This window comes from Podarcis tiliguerta (assembly GCF_965153285.1).
Source record: "Podarcis tiliguerta genome assembly, chromosome: 3".
In the NCBI taxonomy this organism is placed as follows: Eukaryota; Metazoa; Chordata; class Lepidosauria; order Squamata; family Lacertidae; genus Podarcis; species Podarcis tiliguerta.
Window position 1 is genome coordinate 116,443,578 of NC_139536.1, and position 15,050 is coordinate 116,458,627.

A 15,050-nucleotide genomic window follows, 5' to 3' on the forward strand; every position below is an offset into this window, starting at 1 on the left:
ATAATATTTTGGTTGGTCACACATATGTATACTTGTACCATACCACATGCTCAAAACCTGAAAATGATTAGCATATATTGGTACAATAGTGTAAATTTGGCACTTTTCTTTAAAAGTGCCACAGTTGATTAGCTATGCCATTGCAGTATATCTAATTATAATTATTGACATTTTTGCTTCAGCAAAAGCAGTGGACAAATGAATCAAATCTATTAATCACATAAAATAGCATCTAGCCATTTTGTGCAATTATTATTTATTTTTTTCTTCTTTATTAAAGTTGTTAGTTGATTTATCTTGCCCAAGGCAACCCAAATCAACTTACAACCAACCAACCAAAGAAACCCAACACAGATACATTAAAACTAAGTTGGGAGGCAATACATTAAAAACATCCCACCCACAACGAAAAGGCCACAGATAGTTAAAGTAGGGTTGTTTGTGTGTATGTGTTTTGGCCAGAGTTGTTGAGCTTTTTTATTTTTGGCCAAAGTTGTTGTTGTTGTTGTTTTACAAAACCTAAAAAAAAAATTAAAAAAAATTGAGTTCTGAGCTATATTTAAGGAAATTCACTAAAGTTTATGCTTCCAACATAGGTTGCCATATGTCCGGATTTTCCTGAATATTTCAGGGACTTTTGCCCGACACTATTTCCGAGGGCCGAATCCCAGGAAATTCTGGGCTTATGCCAGCGCTAGTTAAAGGCCAGAGGCACCTAAAAGTATATTATGATGGCTCCAGGCAAGCCTCCCTAGGGAGAGCAATCCACAAATAGGGATCAACCACAGAAAATGCCCAATAGTTAGGTAGTACAGGTGAGTGCATGTGTTTTGGCTGCTCACTAGACCCTCCCAGTGTTAGGACCCTAGAGTCTCATTTAATGCTAGAGAGTCTTAATATGTATTAACCATGGCTGTTAGCTTTTCCCTTTTCTTGCAAGGAATCCTATTCGGAATAAGGGAATTTCCCTTTAAAAAAGGGAAACGTTGACAGCTATGGTATTAACCTCCATGCTTTTTAAGCACACCGCTAAGATTTAATTAACAAATAGTTAATGTGCAAAGGTTAGACCCTTGTCTAAACAAGTTCCTGGAATGTATTCTTGGTTAATGAATATACAGTTCATTGTACTGTATTTCAGTTAAAGTGAATTTCAGGTACAGGTGGGCTCTCTTGCCATTATAAGACAACATGGGAGGCTTCCATGGTGAGTTCTGGTATCTATTTTTCAAGAAAAATAGCACTGTGTAGAAGCAAGGAGCCTCAGCGCTGTGGTCTAAACCACAGAGCCTAGGGCTTGCTGATCAGAAGGTTGGCGATTCGAATCCCCATGACGGGGTGAGCTCCCGTTGCTCAGTCCCAGCTCCTGCCAACCTAGCAGTTTGAAAGCACGTCAAAGTGCAAGTAGATAAATAGGTACTGCTCTGGCGGGAAGGCGTTTCCGTACGCTGCTCTAGTTCACCAGAAGTGGCTTTGTCATGCTGGCCACATGACCTGGAAGCTGTCTGCGGACAAACGCTGGCTCCCTCAGCCAGTAAAGCAAGATGAGCGCCGCAAGCCCAGAGCTGTCCGCGACTGGACTTAACGGTCAGGAGTCCCTTTACCTTTTAACTTGCAGCTTAAGCAAGTGTTTGATTCTGGGCATCCAAGCATAAACATGAAATCACATAAAGCCAAGAATCCCTGGTACCACCCCTCTTTTTAAGGTGGAGGGCTGCTTTCTGTGCTGTGGGAAGATCGTGGGAGGGCTCTAGGAATCTACCAGAGCTCCTGTGCCTCCTTCTCTAAGTCAGGTAAGCGAGGCACTACAGAGACTGCCTATTCATTTTGGATACTCGTAAGCACTGTATGACTTCTAAGTGGTCGTATTTGTTTCCGTCAAGGGATTGACTTGGTAAGCTTTGTAAGCTTATTGAGGGGGGAGGGGAAGAGAAATCTGTTTCACCCCCAGCAAGCATAATGAAAGACCTAGTTTTTAATGGATTGCATAATTTGTGGTGCTTGCATTTATCCCAAATCTGAGGGAAATTAAATTAAAGGATCACTTTAATGCCCACATTTGCTTGCAATTTATCTATCTGGCCTTATGGTGGGGCCTTTTGTTGGCTCATTAGACAGAGACCCAAGGGAAGGTAAATCCTATAAAATCATGGCTTACCTTGTTCACCCTCATTAACTTAAATGGAAGGTTATACAGCTGCCCACATTGCACCAAGTAACTTGTCTGTTTCATTGTGCCTTGCCTAAATATATTTGTAGACTCCATATTCTAGTTTTTAGACTGTCCTGAATGCCACTCCATTTGGTAGAGCTCATTCTCTGCCATGAGAGAAAAATACAGTTGATTTGTATGCATGAATGAATGTGCCATAGTTTCTTAGCCATTCATGTGAAGTGGATCAGTTATAAGATTATGGGTTATCTCATACACAGATAAGTCCTCCACAATTGAGGCACAGGCACTTCCTAGCTATGTTGATTTACCATCCTCCATCATAGGCTCTTGGGTAATCTGAGATTCAACTCAAGGTCATTCTGCATGCAACACACATGTTCTACCACTTAGAAGTTTGTTTTAGAGGCTACTTTAATAAACCACCCAACATTTATCAGTACAGAAACAGAAAGGGATTCAAAGCTCTTCTTATCCATTTTATGTGAACATTCTCAAGGCTGAAACACCAACTCCTAGAAGCCACTAATGAATGGCAGCTGCTTGAGTCTATGGGCTGAGAATCTGTTCCCTACCCAAGCTTCCTCTGCTGCATTGCTCTTGACACTGAGTGTGGCCTTCCGGTCTCTCTTATGGGAAAATAAATGTAGTCAGCCTTAAAGTTGGGTGATAATCCGATTTATTGTCTGAAACCGATATGGCGTTCACATTGCAATACCGGTTTCAGACTTTTTGAGCTGCTGATACATTGCTGCTCCCCAGCTGCCATGTATTGGCAGCTCAAGTTGCCTTCACCTGAGCAGGCAGGCTGCATCTTTCCTCTGCAGGCAGTTGGTCGCTCCAGGAGGAAAGACTCAGCCCGCCTGCTCGGATGAAGGCAAAGGCAGACATACACATGAAGCCTGAGAATGTGCTTTTCAGGCTCCGTGTGCTTGGCTGCTGCTTGCCTGCCTTTATCCTAAGGTGGGGAGGAAGAAACAGCCAAGATACATTCCAGATATCGTGATATATCAGCATATACTAGTATTTAGCTGCTGATATATCATGATGTTGCAGCCCTAGTCAGCCTTGTCTTGTTGTGTGAACACAGAAGTAGTTGGCAGAACTTGTCTCCTCTTTCTGTCCTCCTCTCTGGGGGGGGAGGTGGCAGGAGAGAAAGATGCACAGCAATCAGCTTGAGAATTTGACAAAATTGGTATGAAATATATCCGAACTAAAATATTTGTAAAATGTAGTGTGGTGTTTACAAGTCTGAACAAGCCTGGAAAGCTATAAAAATGTGATGAACCGGAGCTTAAATGGCTTAACTCATTCATTTTGTATCTGTTTGCTTCTGGGAATATTTATAAACAAATATCTACATTGGTGAAGGATTTGCATAATGTGTACATGCTCGATTGGCTAGTTACCCTCAATTTGTAACATATATTCCCATATTTGGCATCTGCTCAAGACAAGAGCTGTCTCACACTGTATGGCCTTTCAGTAAACTTCTTTCCCATCCATTTACTTCAGCTGTGGTCTGCTCAGGTTTTTGCCTGTGCAGAAGGTTTTTATTACTCATCCCCAGCCTTTCCAGAAAGTTCCTTGTTCCTTTTTTGGCTGTTGCTTCCTCCAGTTCTCCTCTTAAATTCTCTGCTTATCCCTTACCTTTTTATATTTTGCTTCTGTCTACTCCCCTCCGCCACTCCCTGGCCATCAAACACTCACTGGTCCAGGGTCCCTTGGGGACCACCTGAACCCTTACATCCCAGTTTGATCACTGAGATTAACTGCGGGTTGGTTGAACAAGGTTGAACAAGCCAAGGTTGAACAAGACCCCTTCATGGATCACTGCCTTGCCGTGGCGAAGGGGCTTGAAGAACTCAGGGAAGCTATGAACTATGCCGAGCAGGGCACCCAAGATGAACAGGTCATAGTGGAGAGTTTGGACCAAACGTGATCCACCTGGAGCAGGAATCGGCAAGCCACTCCAGTATCCCTGCCAAGAAAACTCCATGGACAAAGACAACAGGCATATAAAAGATATGACGCTGGAAGATGAGCCCCTCAGGTCGGAAGGCGTCCAACATGCTACTGGGGAAGAGCGGAGGACAAGTACAAGTAGATCCAGAGCTGATGAAGCGGCTGGGCCAAAGCCGAAAGGACGCTCAGTTGCGGATATGCATGGAAGCGAAAGGAAAGTCCAATGCTGTAAAGAAAAATATTGCATAGGAACCTGGAATGTAAGAACCATGAACCTGGGTAAGTTGGATGTGGTCAAAAATGAGATGGCAAGAATAAACATTGACATCCTGGGCATCAGTGAACTAAAATGGACGGGAATGGGCGAATTCAGTTCGGATGACTATCATATCTACTACTGTGGGCAAGAAACCCGTAAAAGAAATGGAGTGGCCCTCATAGTCAACAAAAGAGTGGCGAAAGCTGTACTGGGATGCAATCTCAAAAATGATAGAATGATCTCGATACGAATCCAAGGCAGACCTTTTAACATCACAGTAATCCAAGTTTATGCACCAACTACTGGTGCTGAAGAAACTGAAATTGACCAATTCTATGAAGACTTACAACACCTTATAGAAGTGACACCAAAGAAGGATGTTCTTCTCATTATAGGGGATTGGAATGCTAAAGTAGGGAATCAAGAGATAAAAGGAACAACTGGCAAATTTGGTCTTGGAATTCAAAATGAAGCAGGGCAAAGGCTAATAGAGTTCTGTCAAGAGAACAAGCTGGTCATCACAAACACTCTTTTCCAACAACACAAGAGACGACTCTACACATGGACATCACCAGATGGGCAGCATCGAAATCAGATTGATTATATTCTCTGCAGCCAAAGATGGAGAAGCTCTATACAGTCAGCAAAAACAAGACCTGGAGCGGACTGTGGCTCAGATCATCAGCTTCTTATAGCAAAATTCAAGCTTAAACTGAAGAAAGTAGGAAAAACCACTGGGCCGGTAAGATACAATCTAAACCAAATCCCTTATGAATACACAGTGGAAGTGAGGAACAGGTTTAAGGATTTAGATTTGGTGGACAGAGTGCCTGAAGAACTATGGATGGAGGCTCGAAACATTATACAGGAGGCAGCAACGAAAACCATCCCAATGAAAAGGAAATGCAAGAAAGCAAAGTGGCTGTCCAATGAGGCCTTACAAATAGCCGAGGAGAGAAGGCAAGCAAAATGCGAGGGAGATAGAGAAAGATACAGGAAATTGAATGCAGAATTCCAAAAAATAGCAAGGAGAGACAAGAAGGCCTTCTTAAATGAGCAATGCAAAGAAATAGAGGAAAACAACAGAATGGGAAGAACCAGAGATCTGTTCAAGAAAATTGGAGATATGAAAGGAACATTTCGTTCAAAGATTACCATAATAAAGGACAAAAGTGGTAAGGACCTAACAGAAGCAGAAGACATCAAGAAGAGGTGGCAAGAATACACAGAGGAACTATACCAGAAAGATATGGATGTCTCGTACACCCCAGGTAGTGTGGTTGCTGACCTTGAGCCAGACATCCTGGAGAGTGAAGTCAAATGGGCCTTAGAAAGCATTGCAAATAACAAGGCCAGTGGAAGTGATGGTATTCCAGCTGAACTATTTAAAAATTTAAAAGATGATGCTGTTAAGGTGCTACACTCAATATGCCAGCAAGTTTGGAAAACTCAGCAGTGGCCAGAAGATTGGAGAAGGTCAGTCTACATCCCAATCCCAAAGAAGGGCAGTGCTAAAGAATGCTCCAACTACCGCACAATTGCACTCATTTCACACGCTAGCAAGGTTATGCTTAAAATTCTTCAAGGAAGGCTCAAGCAGTATGTGGACCGAGAACTCCCAGAAGTGCAAGCTGGATTTAGAAGAGGCAGGGGAACCAGAGACCAAATTGCAAACATGCGCTGGATTATGGAGAAAGCTAGAGAGTTCCAGAAAGACATCTACTTCTGCTTCATTGACTATGCAAAAGCCTTTGACTGTGTGGATCACAGCAAACTATGGCAAGTTCTTAAAGAAATGGGAGTGCCTGATCACCTCATCTGTCTCCTGAGAAATCTCTACGTGGGACAAGAAGCTACAGTTAGAACTGGATATGGAACAACTGATTGGTTCAAAATTGGGAAAGGAGTACGACAAGGCTGTATTTTGTCTCCCTGCTTATTTAACTTATATGCAGAATTCATCATGCGAAAGGCTGGGCTGGATGAATCCCTAGCCGGAATTAAGATTGCTGGAAGAAATATCAACAACCTCAGATATGCAGATGACACAACCTTGATGGCAGAAAGTGAGGAGGAATTAAAAAACCTTTTATTGAGGGTGAAAGAGGAGAGCGCAAAATATGGTCTGAAGCTCAACATCAAAAAAACGAAGATCATGGCCACTGGTCCCATCACCTCCTGGCAAATAGAAGGGGAGGAAATGGAGGCAGTGAGAGATTTTACTTTCTTGGGCTCCATGATCACTGCAGATGGTGACAGCAGCCACGAAATTAAGAGACGCCTGCTTCTTGGGAGGAAAGCAATGGCAAACCTAGATAGCATTTTAAAAAGCAGAGACATCACCTTGCCAACAAAGGTCCGTATAGTAAAAGCTATGGTTTTCCCAGTAGTGATGTATGGAAGTGAGAGCTGGACCATAAAGAAGGCTGATCGCCGAAGAATTGACGCTTTTGAATTATGGTGCTGGAGGAGACTCTTGAGAGTCCCATGGACTGCAAGAAGATCAAACGCATCCATTCTTAAGGAAATCAGCCCTGAGTGCTCACTGGAAGGACAGATCGTGAAGCTGAAGCTCCAATACTTTGGCCACCTCATGAGAAGAGAAGACTCACTGGAAAAGACCCTGATGTTGGGAAAGATGGAGGGCACAAGGAGAAGAGGACGACAGAGGACGAGATGGCTAGACAGTGTTCTCGAAGCTACAAACATGAATCTGACCAAACTGCGGGTGGCAGTGCAAGACAGAAGTGCCTGGCGTGCTCTGGTCCATGGGGTCACGAAGAGTCGGACACGACTGAACGACTAAACAACAACAAAAGCCAAGATGACAAGGCTTATCTGACAGCTCAGCTGACAGCCCAGTCCTGTGGAATGCTTTGCTGATAGAGATGCTGCAGGTGCCTTCTGTTTCAACCTGTAAATGTCTGCTGAAAGGCTTCCCATGCCTCCAACTTTATGCAGGCAATTAAGAAAACATTTTCCCATAATAGTTGATTCACTGAGTTTTCATTTTTAGATACTGTTATTATTTAGAGATATTATTGTAAACCACTTTGGCATTTCTATGATATATTTATAGTCTAAAATTTACAAATATTTTTATGAATAAAGATAAATAACTATTCTCTGGGAAAGAATAGCAGATACCTGGCCCCTAATCCAGCAGAGTGTACTGGTTTTACTTTGTTAGTGTTATCCACCTGGTTCTTAGTGTATTGCTTGCATCTTTATAAATGCTGTTAACTGCTTTGAGGACTGTAGTCAAAAAGTGGATTATAAGTTGACTGAAACACCTTTCCTTTTCCATTACCCCTACTTTCCCCAGCTCTGTTCCTTAATGCTCTTTGCTGTTATCCACTGTCTAGTCAGTCTTCTCAAACGCTTTCTTCACTTCTTACCATTGTACATTCTGCCCTCTTTGGGCTCTTGCTACCTGGTGCCAGAAATTTAAGACATTGTTTGAATCCAGCAAACGGTTTGGCACAATTGTGGCGGGTTTTCTGTATAATTGGGTGGGATGACGATCACTTGGCCACTTCAAGCTTGAGCTGGTGACAGCCCTGCTGCCAAGAGGAAGGGTTGGCAGCAACACTGGCCGTACGGCTCTGCTTCTTTTCAACAACCCCATGCGGTCACTCTGGGCGCAGGAAGGGCAGACTTTGCAGCAGGGGCGCAGTCAATGAGCATCACTGGATAGTAGTGGGAGCCACCTGCCCCGGAAGGACTTGTGGTGATGGTGGTGATTGATACCTTGGTTGCAGGTAGAACACAAGAATAGCTTGCTGGATCAGGCCAGTGGCTCAGCTAGTGCAGCATCCTGTTCTCACAGTGGCCAACCAGATGCCTGTGGGAAACCAGGGAGCAGCACATGAGCACGAGAGCAGCCCTCTTCCCTCCCCTGGTTTGGAAGCATTGCTGCCTCCAGCTGTGGAGGTAGAGCAGAGCCTTCGATAGCCTTCTCCTCCATGAATTTGTGCAGTCCTCTTTTAAATTCATCACTTTCTCCTGTGGGAGCGAGTTCCAGGGTTGGACTGTGTACTATATGACTACATGAAGAAGTACTTTCTTTTATCTGCCTGAAATCTTCCACCATTCATCTTCATTGGATATCCATGAGTTCTAGTATTATGAGAGAGAAAAGCTTTTCTCTAGCCACTTTCTTCATGCCATGCATAATGTTATAAACTTTGTCATAAAGCTCTTACTTACCTTTTCTCTAAATTAAAAAGCCCCAAACACTACAGTTCCTTTCAGTTCCTTTCCTAATGATGCCTAGAATGGAATTTGCCCTTTTCATGGGTACCACAACCTGGGTAGATATCGTCATTGAGCTATCTACTATGACCCCAAGGTCTTGCTCCTGGTCTGTCATCTCCAATTCAGGTCCCATGAGTGTGTATGTGAAATTAAATTTTTTTTGCTCCAACATACATCACTTTGTTCTTGTTTACCTTGAATTGCATTTGCCACTTCACCACTCATTCACTGTCTTTGGAGAGTTTTCCTAAAGCTATCCAGATATATTTATTTTGTTAGCTTTATTGTGTCCCACCCACCCTGCAGTATTTTTCCGTCTATAAGATGCCCCCCCATGTATAAGACACCCCCTATTTTTGGGGACTAAGATTTAAGAAAATGGGGGGAGATGTATCTGTGTATAAGATGCCCCCTAATTTTTTAGGGGGGAAACCTAGTCTTATACACGGAAAAATATTGTATTTGGTATCTTTTAATATTTATGCATCATTTAATATCCATATGACAATCCTGTGGTGCATGGTCATTGGGAGATTTGGGGCAAGGTGTCAGTGGTGTGTTGATGATACCAGCTCTGCTTCTCTGTAATATGAATTGGGGGAGACTGTGCATGTCCTAAACGGATGCATTCATGTAGTTATGAGCTGCATGAAGACTGAAAAACTGTGGCTGGATCCTGAGAGGATGGAGATCATATGGATGGGTGGTTCCTATATCTTGGAATTGGTTTGCAGTCCCTCTGAAGGAATAGGTATGTAGTTCCTGGTTCTATTGCCATCACTAGAGACCCAAGTTTGACCAATTTTAGGTAAACGGAATGCTTTTTTTCTGGGGGTATGCAGGGGTACGCATATCCCGAAACATTTTGTGAATATAATTTTGGCATGATTGAGGAGCAGTGTTTTAATATGAGTAGGAAAATGAGAGTACCCCTAAATATTTTTTTAGAAAAAACACTGGGTAAAGGCAGTGCTTTTTTCAGGGGGTATGCAGGGGTGGGCATACCCCTAAACATTTTGTGAATCTTTGTAATTTTGTCCATTTACTGTATATATTTTTCCCAATTTGAACTACAAAATGGTGATTTTCTTGAGTCAAAATGAGAGTATCCCTAAACTTTTTTTTTTTAGAAAAAAAAGCACTGGGTAAAGGTAAAGGTAAATATTTACCTTTACTTCTGTTCACACTTACCTTCATTGAACTGAATGGGAGTCGCTTTTGAGTAGACATGTATAGAATTGTGCTAGAATACAGTGTTAAGCTGGCTCCTGGAGCTCATGAAAGCTGACTCCAGGTTTATATATCTAGGAAGAACATTCCACAGCTGGGGAGACATTACCAAAGAAGGCCTTTTCCTGGTCACCATTTGCCTCTGAAAGGGGTCTCTGAAAATGATCCTGCTCATATGGGAGCAGGCAGTCCATCTAGACCTAGAAGCCACAAAAATCTGTGAGAGCAGAGGAGTTCATGGAGTTGCTCCTATTCAAGCTGTGCATCAGCAGGCTCGTTTTGCTATAGGCAAAGCATAGCTAAGGTTAGATTTCCACTGTATCTTCAATCATGCTTTTAAGATTAGAGCAATACAGTATTGGGATTGATAATAAATTTTATTAATCTTTTAAGCCATGTATTTTATGGGATCTGAGATAGGTCTTGGTTTATCCTTTGCCTTGTGTAATGACACAAGATTTTGATCAAGCATGTAGGATGTTATGGCTGTTTTGTGAAAGCTTGGAATGTGTCCAGGAATGTCTTGGCTCTAGCTGTAGGGAGGCTTACTTTCAAATAGCAGGAAGGCGATGACTAGGCTAATGACAACCTTGGTTGCTCTGATGTTTATAAGACACGTCCAGTATTACTACAGTACTACATATTTTTGTTTTATTACTAGAAATGCCGCATTGCAGGTAATACTTAGGGGGAAAGCCTGTAGTATTCATGCTGGCTTTTAGGTGGGGGTTATTCTCATTTTATATGGAGTTGATGTATACTGCTTTTAAATGTTTGTTTGTAAACTACCCAAAGGGCTTGTTTGATGGGGTGATAAAGAAATATAACACATAGTATAGGAACCAAATTGTAGTAAGAAAACTCCTGACTAAATCATCTGTGTTTCACTGCAGAATTTGCAGTTTTACTGGTCCTGAATTATATTTGGTTACTTAGTATGGAAGCATGACTTCCTCAGTTTGTTAACCTTGGATGCAAGCTGAAGCTGAATGAATCTAATGCTTTATGTTACTCCAGAAACCACCAAGTCGGGCTCTCACAAAAGTGTGCACCCATGGTGATCAAAATCGGAGTGGGCAGCACAGCCCACCTAGATTCTGATCACACCCCTCTTTTGGGTATGAAATGCTCTTTGAAAGTGCAGATTACACATGCTGACCAAGCCCACACAATCCTTGCCTTACAAGGATTGTGTGAACTTGGTGCCAGGTGCCCACCTTAACCTCTGCTGCCCTACATGAAATCAGCTTCCAGCCTAGGTAGATGTAAATAATGTCTTTGAAGATAGGGATTGTGTGGGGTGGGGGTTGTGGGATTGGGGTCCTTGAAGAATTCCAGTGTCATGGTCATGTTGGGTGATTGACTGGTCCTGCCCACCTGACACAGTAGCTTGCAGAGGCTGGGGGACAGCATCATCTAACCTTCTGGCTGGAACCAGTTCCCTACCCTTGATATGCCATGCAGTGTCTGCCTTATAGTGATAAACATGCATTCCTTGAATGCACACAGTTATATTTACTTTATTTATATAGCTGTCCATCAAAAATATAAACTGGGTAGTTTACAAAACTTCAAGATCTGGAAAGGATAGGCACTTTGCATGTGGCTGTCTTTTGAAGGAAGTTTAGAAACTTCAGCTGGTGTCAGATTCTGCTGGCCAGATGTTGGCTGGGCTATTTATTTAGGAGTTTATTTAGACTAGGGCAGTTGGCATAAATGTCTCCAACAACATGGTATCAGTTGTGCTGGTTATCAGTGTGTTTCTGGGCACCTCTAAAAGTGTTGATTTTGACCTTTAAAACCCTAAATCAGGCTTTCTCAACCTCGGCCCTCCATATGTTTCTCGCCTACAACTCCCATGATCCCTACCTAGCAGGACCAGTGGTCAGGGATGATGGTAACTGTAGTCTCAAAACATCTGGAGGGCTGAGGTTGAGGAAGCCTGCCCTAAATGGTTTGGAACCAGGTTTCTTAAAAGACTGCCTGCATGCATATCAACCTTCCCACACTTTGAAATCATCATCTTCAGAGGTCCTGTGTGTGTGTGTGAATGCTGGTGAAATTATTTAGATTGGCAGGTGAAGGGAGAGAGCCTTGTTTGCCGTAGCCCCACACTTTGTGGAATTCTATTATGCCAATTGAGGTCCATTTGACACCATTGTTACAATACTTCAAATGGGTACTAAAGACCTTCTTTCACTTATTCTTGCAAGTATGAGGTCTAAACCACTGAGCTTCTTGGGCTGCTGATCATAAGGTCGTCAGTTCAAATCCGCATGACGGGGTGAATTCCCGTTGCTCTGTCCCAGCTTCTGCCACCTAGTAGTTCGAAAGCATACCAGCACGAGTAGATAAAATAGCTTTTGCTGCGGAGGAAGGAAAACAGCGTTTCCATGCTCGCTTGCTTCTGTCAGTGTCCCGTTGTGCCAGAATTGGTTTAGTTATGCTGGCCACATGACCCAGAAAGCTGTCTGTGGACAAACGCTGGCTCCCTCGGTCTGAAAGCAATGATTTCAACTGGACTTAACCATCCAGGGATACTTTATCTTACCTTTACCTTTACTACCACTGCTGAATCATTTTGTTTTCATGACATTGTTCACAGCTGAATATTTATTACTATTATTGTTTTATTCATTTCTAGTGCTGTCTTTCATAGGAACATAGGAAGCTGCCTTATACAGAGTAAGACTAATGGTCCGTCTATCTCAATATTATCTACACTGATTGGCAGTAGATCTCCAGCGTTTTAGACACAGAATCTCTTCCAGTCCTACCTGATATGAGATTGAACTAGAAATCTGCATGCAAAGCAGATGCTCTACCACTCAGCTATGGTTGATGTGTTAAACATTGTGCTTTTACCTTTAATATTTACCATATATACTCGAGTATAAGCTGACTTTTTCAGCACATTTTTATGCTGAAAAAGCCCCCCTCGGCTTATACTTGAGTGAGGTGGGTGGGTGGGTTGCGGTGGCGGAGGGACGACTGGCCCAAAAGGAGTCCTTTCTAGCTGCTGGTCCTGCCGCCCGCCTCTCACAAGGGCAGGCACAGGAGCCGCAGTTGGGAGAGTGCTGTGCCCCTCTGCTCTTGCGAGTGGCAGAGGCAGTGACGGAGGGATGAGCGGCTCGAAAGGAGCCCTTTTGGGCTACTCCTTCCCCCTCCTCCACCTTTGCTGCTGTTGGCGGCGGCGGCAGAGGAGGAACGAGTAGCCCGAAAGCAGCCCTTTTGGGCTGCTTGTTCTTCCAGTTTTTTGTCCTAAAATTAGGTGCCCCCGCTTATATTCGGGTCGGCTTATACCCGAGTACATACGGTATATCATGTAAGCTGCCATGTGGCCCTGAAAAGTTGCCTACAGATATCTTATAATTTTTGTTATTGATCTTTCCAGCTAGAAGTTGGTATTGATACTAAAATGAGATGGTGGTGTATGAGATTAATAGTTCTATTTCAGACTGAGAACAAAACACACTGCATATTATGAAACTATTATTTAAAAACAAATTGCTAATGTTCTTAGGAGACCTACATGTGATGCAAAAGCTGTTGTGTCTTTTGCTGAGCATTATTATTGAGTGAGTGAGTGATTGTTTTGCTTTGGGATATAGAAGTTTTGTCTGGATGTTGAAAATTTCCCTCTTTTTATTTCGGGTTGGTTCATCACTCCCTCAAGTCCGGAATTTAGTGCACAGTTAGAACAGAGATTTCTGTCTCCCCTTGTCTCTGCAAGCTATAACCAGCAGACATTTTTCTCCTATTGTTATCACACTGAGAAATTGTGCACACTACCCCCTCTCCTGCCTCTGCATGAGATACTCTTGTTCCTGACAGATTATGATATATAGTCCTCTGTAGATTGCACCACCGCTGTGATGCTATCATTAATTCTGACATTTCAGGTGGCTGTTTGTTTTTGTTTTAATTCCCACAGTCTTCACAAAAGTTGCAGTCTCATTTGTCAGAATGGCTTCCAGGCTGTCAGAACATTTGGACAGAACATTTGGCGAAATGGATGAGCGCTGTGTCCAGGGGATTACATAGCACAATTATTCTAGAGAGGAAAATGGTGTGTGGTGTGGGAGGAACTTAGATAATATGGCATTTAAAAGATGTGAGACATTATGGTTCTGGTGTGGATTAAGTAATAAATGGGCATAAATCACCATGAGGGAGCACTAAAGGATAGCAAGGGATTATATCTAGGTTCACTCATGTTTTCATTTCTGATTTGTTTTATTTAACTAAATCTGTTAATGACTTTTCTAAATAAACATAGAAAACCAACCCCCCATCACCTGCACCCTACAAACACAGGTTCCTCTGGGAAAACATTGTTTCAAAGTGTTAGGTGCGACTCCAGTGGGTGCCAACGTAAAAGATGTTCCTTTGAGTACATGATAAAAGGGTGCCTGCCATGTTATGGTAAAGGTAAAGGGACCCCTGACTGGGGTTGCGACGCTCATCTCGCTTTATTGGCCGAGGGAGTCGGTGTACAGCTTCTGGGTCATGAGGCCAGCATGACTAAGCCGCTTATGGCGAACCAGAGCAGCGCACAGAAACGCTGTTTACCTTCCCGCTGGAGCGGTTCCTATTTATCTACTTGCACTTTGACATGCTTTCGAACTGCTAGGTGGGCAGGAGCAGGGACCGAGCAACAGGAGCTCGCCCTGTCGCGGGGATTCAAATCGCTGACCTTCTGATTGGTTTAACCCACAGCGCCACCCGTGCCCTGCCATGTTATGGTAAAGTTTCCCTTTTCTCCTTTTCTAGCTAATGCTGTGAATTCCTTAGTCAATTTTTCAGAAAGTACAGCTGTCCATACTTTCTGTTTCCAGAAAGTATGCAAATGTTCCAGAGATTTCCAGTTTTGTGCCATAAGTTGTCAAGTGGCTACTAAAAGAGGATTAATTATTTATATCTAAAATTAACATTATCATATTTAAAGATTGTAGCAAAACCAAGGTTGGGGTGTAAATAATATTTTGGTTTATAATCAAGCTTATTTATTTAACAATGGTCTTCCAAAATGGTTGTCATTTATTGCATGCCCACCACATGTGAAGAAGAGTATTTCTGATTTCCTTATACCCTCAACAGAGAGGAGAAACTGCTTTATTAACGTATCTGCATCTCAGAGGTGTTTGATGCCACCTATGTAAAAGC

General features: G+C 42.8%; 1 protein-coding gene across 10 annotated transcripts in view; it reads left to right on the forward strand.

Moving 5' to 3' along the window:
- The window catches only part of EHBP1 (EH domain binding protein 1), a 270,182-nt gene that overhangs the window by 18,433 nt on the left and 236,699 nt on the right, over window positions 1-15,050 (forward strand). The gene's annotated exons all lie outside the window — the stretch shown is intronic.